Genomic DNA, 10,314 nt, shown 5'->3' with positions numbered 1-10,314 from the left:
GCAATTTTACTGCTAGGTATATACCCAAAAGAATTGAAAGTATGAACTTAAACAGATACTTATTCACTAGTGTTCATTGCAGCATTATTCACAATAGCCTAAAGACAGAAACAACCCAAGTGTCCATCAACAGATAAATGGTTAAACAAAATGTGGTATATCCATAAATGGAATGTTACTCAGCCATGAAGAGAAATGAAGTTCTGATACATGCTACGACATGGATGAACCTTGAAAACATACTGAGTGAAAATAAGCCAGACACAAAAGAGCAAATGTATGATTCCACTTATTTAAGGTAGAAACCAAAAAAACACAAACCTGTTGTTGTGGAGTTGTAACAACCCTAGGACAGAGTAGAACTGCCCCATAGCATTTCCAATGCTGTAATTTTTATGGAAGCAGACTGCCACATCTTTCTCCCGCAGAGCAGCTGGTGGGCTCAAACTACCAACCTTTCATTAGCAGCTGAGTGCTTAACCACTGCGCCAGCAGGACTCCCTTTTATATAGTTATAGCCGGTATAGGCAAATAAATAGAGACAGAAATAGATTAGTAGTTACCAAGATTTTGGGGGATGGAGAATGAGAAATTATTGCTTAATGGGTGCAGAGTTTCTGTTTGAGGTGATGAAAGTCTTGGAAATAGTGATAATGGTTGCATAATATTGTGAATATAATTAATAACCAACAAATTGTACACGTAACAGTGGTTGAAGCAGCACTTTTTATGTTGCATATGTTTTACCACAATAATTAAAAAACAAACAAACACAACTTTCCACATTAAAATAATAAAAGTGGGCCGGTTCATTCTGGGATATCTGCAAGGTGGGTCTTGGGTAGTGCTGCCCGTGGACCCTATGGTTTTTGTGTCTGAGAAGGTGAAGGGGGCTTATTTGCTGTGTGCAGAGGGCATAGGTGTGCATGGTGGAGGAGTATGAGGGAGGGCCTTTGGAGGGGTCCAGCTGGGCGGCAGTGCCCAGGAACTCCCATTAAATGTGAATTCTGAACAGCACTGGGCTGGCTCTCCGTCCAGTGTTCTGCCTAATTGGTGAAACAGGAGCCAGGATGGAGCCTTTATCACCAGCTTGCCGTTTCCAATTAGCTGTTTTCTATTTTTAAAATTGGAGTATAATTTACTTAAAATGCACAGATTTAAGCGTTCAGTTTGATGGCTTTTGACAGTTGTGTGTACCCATGTGCGCACCACTCCAGTCAAGAGACAGAACACTTCCATCACCCCAGAAAGTCCCCTGTTCTCCTTTCCAGTCAATTACTACCCCCATCACCCACTCCAGACAACAACTGTTCTGATTTCTTCACCATAGGTTAGTTTTGCCTGTTCTTGAACATCAAACAGTGGAATTATACTGTCTGCGCTGCCTTGTGTCTGGCCTCTTTTGCACAAAATAATATTTTTGAGATTCACCCATGTTGTTGCATGGATCAGTGTTATTGTTAGTTGCTATCGAGTCAGCTCTGACTCATGGCAACCCCATGTACAGCAGAACGAAACGTCACCCAGTCCTGCACCATCTTCATGATCGTTGGTGTGTTTGAGTCCATTGTTGAGGCCACTGTGTATTTTAAGTGCCTTCCAACCTAGAGGGTTCATCTTCCAGCCCTGTGTTGGACAATATTCTGTTATGACCCATAGAGTAACTTTTGGAAGTAGATCACCAGGCCTTTCTTCCTAGTCTGCCTTTGTCTGGAAGCTCTCTTGAAACCTGTCCACCATGGGCGACCATGCTGGTATTTGAAATACCAGTGACATAGATTCCAGCATCGTAGCATCACACAAGCCACCACAGTAGGACAAACTGGCAGATGGGTGGTAAGTATGGCTCATCAGTCAGTTCCTTTTTATTGTTGAGTAGTATTCCATTGTATGATTATACCACAGTTTGTATATCCATTCTTCTATTGATGGACATTTGGAGTGTTTCAGTTTTTGGAACTGCATATTATTCCTGCTATGAATATAGTAATGTACCTTCTTGTTCATTCTTTTTGTGGACATGTATCTTGATTTTTCTAGGTTAAATACCAAGTAGTAGAATTGCTGCATCATAGGGTAGGTGGATGTTTAACTTTATTAGAAATTGCCAAACAGTCTTCCAAAATGATTCTGCCAATTTACAAGCCCACCATCAACATATGGGAGCTTCAGTTGCTCCATATCCTTGTGAACTCAAATAGTTATTTTCTTGGTGGTGCTCTTTGATGCATAGATGGGATAACCCCTCTGCAGAGGTGTCCATCCACAGAGCTGTCTTGCTAAAGACTCTCCAATTACTGACTTTCACCTCACTCCTTTTTTTTTTTTTTAAAAAAAAAAACAACCCTGTTGCTCCAGAGAACCCTGCCTGGATTCACTTTGTTCACTATGTTGTTCTCTTCTCAGATGTCCAATAGTTTCAGCATGATGTTTTCCTTTTTTCAGCCCCAGTGTGGACTGTCAGAGGTTGGGGGTTAGAAGTTGGAGTCCTTTAGAGTGACATCAGTAGCTTTTGAATCAGGAGCTGTTTAGCGTATTCAAGGGTCCCATGTGACTAGTTCTACACTGCGTTTCTTTCTTTTTTAATTTCACAATCAAGTGTTTTCCTCACAGATCTCTATTGATGGCACAAAAATAACCCAAAACAGTTGCCACTGAGTTGACTCTGACTCATGGAGGCCACATGTGTGTCAGAGTTGAACTGTGCTCCGTATGGTATTTTATGGCTGATTTTTTTTTGTGGTAAATCTCCAGGCTTTTCTTCTGAGGTACCTTTAGGTGGACTCGAACTGCCAACCTTTCTGTTAGCAGCTGAGCATGTTAACTGTTTGCACCAAAAAACAATAGCAATGAAGGGAATAGTTCAAAAGAGAAGAAAAAGCATAATAATAAAAGGAAGTTCTGAGATCATGCGTACCATATTCCAACTCATGTTCTAAGCTCCCTACATATTATAGAAACTCAGTAAATCCTCACATAACTTTGAGGTCAGAATTTAGTATAAGGCTCATTTTACCCATGAGGAGGCTGAGACAAGGAGAGATTCCTCACCTTGGCCAAGGTCACTCAGCTAGTAAGTGGAAGAATCTGAACCCTGGCAGTCCACGTTCAGAGTCTATCTTACCTGCACATTTTCCCTTAGGATCACTCACATTTTAGAAACTTGAACACATTTATTTAAAAAGGAAACTTTATATCACTATCATAAATGGAAGAGCCACATCATTTGCCATAAATAAATAACCCTAAAAAATAATACTGGGATAAAAAAAGTAACATTATCCTAACTAATGCTGTTGTTCCTCTCTCTTTTTTTTTAAATGGTGTCATATCTAAGAACATTTTGCCACCCTCAGAGATTTTCTCCTAGAAGTTTTATAGTTTGAGGTTGTTGTGGATTGAATTGTGTCCCCCAAAAATATGTGTATCAGTTTGGCTAGGCCATGATTCCCAGTTTTGTGATTGTCCACCATTTTGTCATCTGATGTGATTTTCCTATGTGTTGTAAGTCCTATCACTATGATGTTAATGAGATTGACTAGCAGCACTTATGTTGATGAGATCTACAAGATTAAATTTTGATCTTAAGTCAATCTCCAGCTTGGTAGGTGCCTTAGGGGTGCAGTGTGGGCACCAAGCTTCCCAGGTGTGCTGACACTGATTACAGACATGTGGTGCCTGCCAGAAGCAAACTACCTCTTCCAAGTGTTTGGTCCTTGGACCCAGGAGTGGGGCCCAGGGTTTAACAATAAAATCCTTCAGGTGGCTGTAGGTCACATAGGTATAAGCATGTCCTCTTTGAGAAGCAAGCATTTGAAAAACAAATCCCACAGGCCTGGAGCCTTTCCAATTTCATAGAGAGGACAGAAGTAAGAGAGCACAATATTCATTCATATCAGACATCTTGGCAGGGCTGCTGGTCTGATAGTGCTTCTACATGCTTCATGGGAAAAGGCTCGATCAGAAAGCCAGGTGAGTTAGAGTATCACATTTAGCAACCCTCAACGAATTAATGGAGCCCTGATGACACACTGGTTAAGCATTGGGCTGCTAACCAAAAGGTCAGCAGTTCGAATCTACCAGCTGCTCGTTGGAAACTCTATGGGGGAGTTCTACTCTATCCTATAGGGTAGCTATGACTCAGAATTGACTCAGTGGCAATGGGTAACGAATTAATGGGTCTAGACATTAAGCATCAGTGGCTGCTAACATCAATAAAGGGTGAAAACAAGACATTATGTGCCTCCTGTGGAAAGAACCAATAGTCTTGGCAAAGGGTTTGAGCTTATGTCCAATCTAGCCACTGCATCCAGCTGCCAACGTACAGAAATAGAAAGGACAGAGGAACGTGTAGAACCACACGTTGAGTGTGCAGACAGCTAAATCTAGACTGTGGGACACTCTATAGGACAAACAGCCTGAGTTCTTCAATAAATGAATTGTAAGAAAGAGTGGGATGCAGGGGGAGATCTGTAAATTAAATGATACTTGAAAGATATATCAAATGTAAAGAATGGACACAGCTGAAAAACTAAGCTATAATGTCTGGGGATACATACTTGGGTGATAAAGCCATAAAGAAATGCAACAAGGCAATTGCCATAACAATCAGGATGGTGGTTACTTTTTAGGGGGATTGTGATTGGGATGGGCACCTGGAGGGGTTTCTAGGGCAGCTGGCAGGGTTCTATTTCTCTACCTAGTGGTAGTTACAAGGGAATATTTGTCTTAAAATAATCTATTCGGGTATACCTTTGTTTGGTATTGTTTTAAAATAAAAAGCTTTTAAAAAGTACGGTGGAAAAGAATATGTGTAGTATATCTTTTATAGACAAAAAGAGGAAATATGAAAAAAAAAAAGCATGCTTCTATTTAAAAAAATAAACAATGGAAGGTATTATGGATTGAATTGTGTCTCCCAGAGGCGTGTGTCAGCTTGGCTAGGCCATGATTCCCAGTGTCCTGTGGTTGTCCACCATTTTGTGATCTGATGTGATTATCCTACTTGTTGTAAATCCTAACTTCTATGATGTTAAGGAGGCAGGATTAGAGGCAGTTGTGTGAATGAGGCAGGACTCAGTCTACAGAATGAGGTTGTATTTTGAGTCAATCTCTTTTGAATATGAAAGAGAATTGAGTAGAGAGGAGAGGAAACTCATACCACCAAGCAAGTAGCCCCAGGAGCTGAATGTATCCTTTGAATGCAGGGTCCCTGCTAGAGAAGCTCCTAGTCAGGGGAAGATCGATAACAAGGATCTTCCCCCAGAGCTGACAGAGAGAGAGCTTTCATCTAAAGCTGGCGCCCTAAATCTATAAGAGAATAAATTTGTTTGTTAAAGCCACTTGTGGTATTTCTGTTACAGCAGCACTAGATAACTAAGACAGATAAACCAAAAGCTAATAAAAATGGTTATTTATTGGGGAGGGAGAGAATGGAGGAAAAGATGGACTGGGAGCTAGACCTTTATGAACATACCTTGTTCTATAATTTTTACTTTGGAATGATGTAAATGTTTATATGATTGTCTTAGTCATCTAGTGCTGCTATAACAGAAATACCACAAATGGATGGCTTTAACAAAGAGAAATTTATTTTCTCACAGTCTAGTAGGCTAGCAGTCGAAATTCAGGGCGTCAGCTCCAGAGGAAGGCTTTCTCTCTTTGTCAGCTCTGGAGGAAGGTCCTTGTCATTAGTCTTCCCCTGGACTAGGAGCTTCTCTGTGCAGGAACCCTGGGTCCAAGGACATGCTTTGCTCCTGGCACTGCTTTCTTGGTGGTAAGAGGTCCCCCCTCTCTGCTTGCTTCCCTTTTCTTTGTCTCTTGAGAGATAAAAGGTGGTACAGGCCACAGCTCAGGGCAACTCCCTTTACACTGGATCAGGGATGTGACCTTAGTAAGGGTGTTACAATCTCACCCTAATCCTCTTTAACATAAAATTATAATCACAAAATGGAGGACAGTAACACAATACTGGGAATCATGGCCCAGCCAAATTGATACACACATTTTTTGGGGGACATAATTCAATCCATGACAATAATTAAAACACAAATGCATATTAAAGAGAAAAAAAATCCCTAAAAATTAAAACTATAACCAAATTGATGAAAAACAAACAAATTGAAACACAGGGTATTTCTAGTGGGAATATATCCTAAGATAAAAAGAGCCTCAAAGAAATCTTAAACTGTACAGACTTACTAAGTTATAATATTGATGTTACTTTTTTGAAACTATGATAGAGCAAGTAGATAATTATTTTAAGTGTCATTAAGAAACAAGAATGTCAGCATAAGGAAAAGATGCAAATAAGAAACTAAAGAAGTTAAATAGAAACCCTGTAATTAATCTATGAGTTGATGAGCTATTTTTCTCTTTCTAAAAAATATGAATTTCCTAGGTCTGTCCACCTGAAAAGACCCATAAATAATGACAGTCTGTAATAATAAACACCCCTACTGTCCAGGCTGTGGTATCTAAGTACCATTTCCTGCTACAAGGGTTCCTTGGAAAAGCAGCATTTTGAGCCTGAGGCAGGAAATGGACACGATGTGCCTGGAACATCCTGACTTGCCTGAAAGCAAGGAAGCTAGTGAAGAGGACTGGAGCCCTATCAAAAGGACAGATGCCGACTTGAACCATGACAGGTGCTACATGAACCAAACTAAACCAAACCTGTTGCCGTTGAGTTGATTCTGACTCATAGCGACCCTATAGAAGGCTCCCTCAAAGTAACAAAAACAAAACAATCTGTAAACATCAAAACTAAATTGAAAAAACAAAACAACAACAACAACAAAACCCTACCAAATTGAAACGCATGGTATTTTGTCTGTACATCCTTGTGGGACTATACCCTAAGATAAAAAGAGCCACAAAAGCTAGTGAAGACTACTGATGTCCTGTCAAAAGGACAGGCACCTATTTGAAGGCTCCCCTGGCCAAATGATGGAATAATTGAAACTTTAAAAAAGAATAATAAACAGCCACTTTGGGAAACAGTTTGGCAGTTTCTTATAGTTAAATCTACAGCTATCATATGACCCAGCAACTTACTCCTAGGTATTTACCCAAGGGAAATTAAAATACATGTCCACACAAAGACCTGTTTGCAGATGTATATAGCAGCTTTATTCATAATTGCAAAAAAAAAAAAAACTAGAAGCGACTCAAATATCTATCAGCTGATGAATGGATAAACAAATTGTGGCATTGTGGAATACTACTCACCAATAAAAAGGACAGACTACTGATATACTCAATACCATGGATGAATCCCCAAAACATTTGCTGAGTGAAAGAAACCAGGACAGAAATGGCAGCACACTATATGATGTCATTTATATATCATTTTGGAAAAGGTAAAACTAACGGAACAGAAATTAGTTCAGTGGTTGCCAGAGGTACAGGCTGGGGAACGGGATTGACTGCAAAGGGTCATGAGGGAACTTTTTAGGGTGATAGGGATGTTCCCTATCTTGAATGGAGCCCTGGTGGCATAGTGGTTAAGAGCTCAGCAGCTAACCAAAAGTTTGGCAGTTCAAATCCACCAGCCGCTCCTTGGAAATGCTATAGGGCAGTTCTACTCTGTCCTATAGGGTCTCAATGAGTGGAATCCACTCGATGACAATAGGTCTTTTTTTATATCTTGAATGTGGTGGTGGTATATATATCTTTCAGAACTCATCAAACTGTACACTTATAGAGTGTAAATTGCTCTATGTCAATAAACCTGACTTAAAATTAACTTCATGCATACATAAATAATAAATCAGACTTCAAAAACAAATAAATAAAAATTCAAGAAATCAAAATGATACTAAAATATCCTCATTAGTTACTGTTGGAGGATGCTAGGGAACAACTCATTCTGAAAGCTGGTAAATAAAGGGAAATAAATAAGCTTTTATTCTGCTTTTCCTACACAGACTAAATTTAAAAGTAAGAAAATTGATGAGGGAAAGTTCTGCTTTACAGAAGAGTCACAGTAATAAACGAAAAAGAAAATATAGAGTTAGAAAATCATTATTTTGCACTTCCTGATGAAATACTGGATCAAGGCTATTGTAACCCAATGTCTGCTAAAACCAAGAGGTATAAGGTTGATGGAGAACTTTATAATGGATGGCTCAGGCAGAAAGAATATGACATTAGCTCACTACAGTGGAAAAAGCAGACATTATGTGCCTCCTGATATGATGTAATGGGAAATACAGTACACCCCCTATGAAAATTATATCTGAGCCCAATCAAGCTTCTCAATCTAAATATTAGAAATACAGAGATAAAGAAACATGTTAAATAATATCCCAAGGATGCAATCTGCGAAATCCAGAATGTGAAAAGTTTACAGGACAAATGGCCCATTTTCTTCAACAAATGCATGTAAAGAAAAAAGAAAGGAAATAAGAAGAAAAAGAGAACTATTACAGATTTAAAAGACCAAAGAGATAAAAACTTACTACAGAACTACAGTAATCAAGGCTGTCTGGTATTGACATAAGGATAAACATATAAATCAATGGAATTGAATCAGTGGACTACAATTGAGAGTGCAGAAATAAATCCATGTGTTTATGACCAACTAATTTTTGACAAGGGTGCCAAGACCAGCAAGAGAATGGGAAAAGAATAGTCTTTTTAACAAATGGTGCTGGGACAACTGGATAGCTACATGCAAAAGAATGAAGTTGGACCTCTACCTCACACTGTATACAAATATTAACTCAAAATAGATCAAAGACCTAAACATAAATGCTAAAACTATAGAACTCTTAAAAGAAGACATAGATGTAAATCTTCTTGACTTTGGATTAGTCAATGCTTTCTTAAATATGATACCAAAAGTACAAGAAACCAAAAAAAAAAAAAAAAAAGATAAATTCCACGTCATCAAAATTAATAACTTTTGTACATCAAGGGACATTATCAAGAAAGTGAAAAGACAGCCCTCGGAATGGGAAAAAGATTTACAAATCATATATGTGATAAGGGGCTAGTATCCAGAATATATAAAGAACTCTTTGTTGTTGTTAGGTGCTGTCCAGTTGGTTCCAACTCATAGTGACCCTATGTACAACAGAATGAAACACTGCCCAGTCCTGTGCTTTCCTCATAGTCTTTGCTGTGTTTCAGCCCATTGTTGCAGCCACTGTTTCAGTCCATCTCATTGAGGGTTATCATGGGTTGAATTGTGTCCCCCAAAAATATGTGTATCAGTTTGGCTAGGTCATGATTCCCAGTATTGTGTGATTGTCCACCATTTTGTCATCTGATGTGATTTTCCTGTGTTGTAAATCCTATCTCCATGATGTTAATGAGGTGGGATTCGTGAGTTATGGTAATGAGGCAGGACTCAATCTATAAGATTAGATTGCAGTTTTAAGCCAGTCTCTTTTGAGATATGTAAGAGAAGCGAGCAGAGAGACATGGGGACCTCATACCACCAAGAAAGAAGCACCGGGAACATAGCACATCCTTTGGACCCGGGGTCTCTGTTCTAAGAAGCTCCTTGACCAGGGGAAGATTGATGACAAGGACCTTCCTCCAGAGCCGACAGAGAGAGAAAGCCTTCCCCTGGAGCTGGTGCCCTGAATTTAGCCTACTAGACTGTGAGAGAATAAATTTCTCTTGGTTAAAGCCATTCATTCACTTGTGGTATTTCTGTTATAGTAGCACTAGATAACTAAGACAAGGGTCTTCCTCTTTTTTGCTGACCCTCTATTTTACTAAGCATGATGTCCTTCTCCAGGACTGGTCCCTTCTGATAATATGTCCAAAGGACACGAGACAAAGTTTCGCCATCCTTGCTTCTAAGTAGCATTCCGGCTGTACTTCTTCCAAGACAGATTTATTCTTTCTTCTGGCAGTCCACGGTAAATTCAATATTCTTCGTCAACACCATAATTCAAAGGTGTCAATTTTTCAGTCTTCCTTATTCATTGTTCAGCTTTCGAATGCATATGAGGCTATTGGAAATATGGCTTGAGTCAGGTGCACCTTAGTCCTCAAAGTGACATCTTTGCTTTTCAACACTTTAAAGAGGTCTTATGCAGCAGATTCACCCAATGCAATGCATTGTCTGATTTCTTGACTGCTGCTTCCATGGGGTTGATTGTGGATCCAAGTAAAATGAAATCCTTGACAACTTCAGTCTTTTCTCCATTTATCATGATGTTGCTTGTTGGTCCAGTTGTGAAGATTTTTGTTTTCTTTACGTTAAAGTGCAATCCATACTGAAGGCTGTAGTCTTTGATCTTCATCAGTAAGTGCTTCAAGTCCTCTTCACTTTCTGCAAACAAGGTTGTGTCACCT

Source organism: Trichechus manatus, unplaced genomic scaffold, assembly GCF_000243295.1.
Source record: "Trichechus manatus latirostris isolate Lorelei unplaced genomic scaffold, TriManLat1.0 scaffold00194, whole genome shotgun sequence".
NCBI lineage: Eukaryota > Metazoa > Chordata > Mammalia > Sirenia > Trichechidae > Trichechus > Trichechus manatus.
This window is presented reverse-complemented; position numbering follows the sequence as displayed.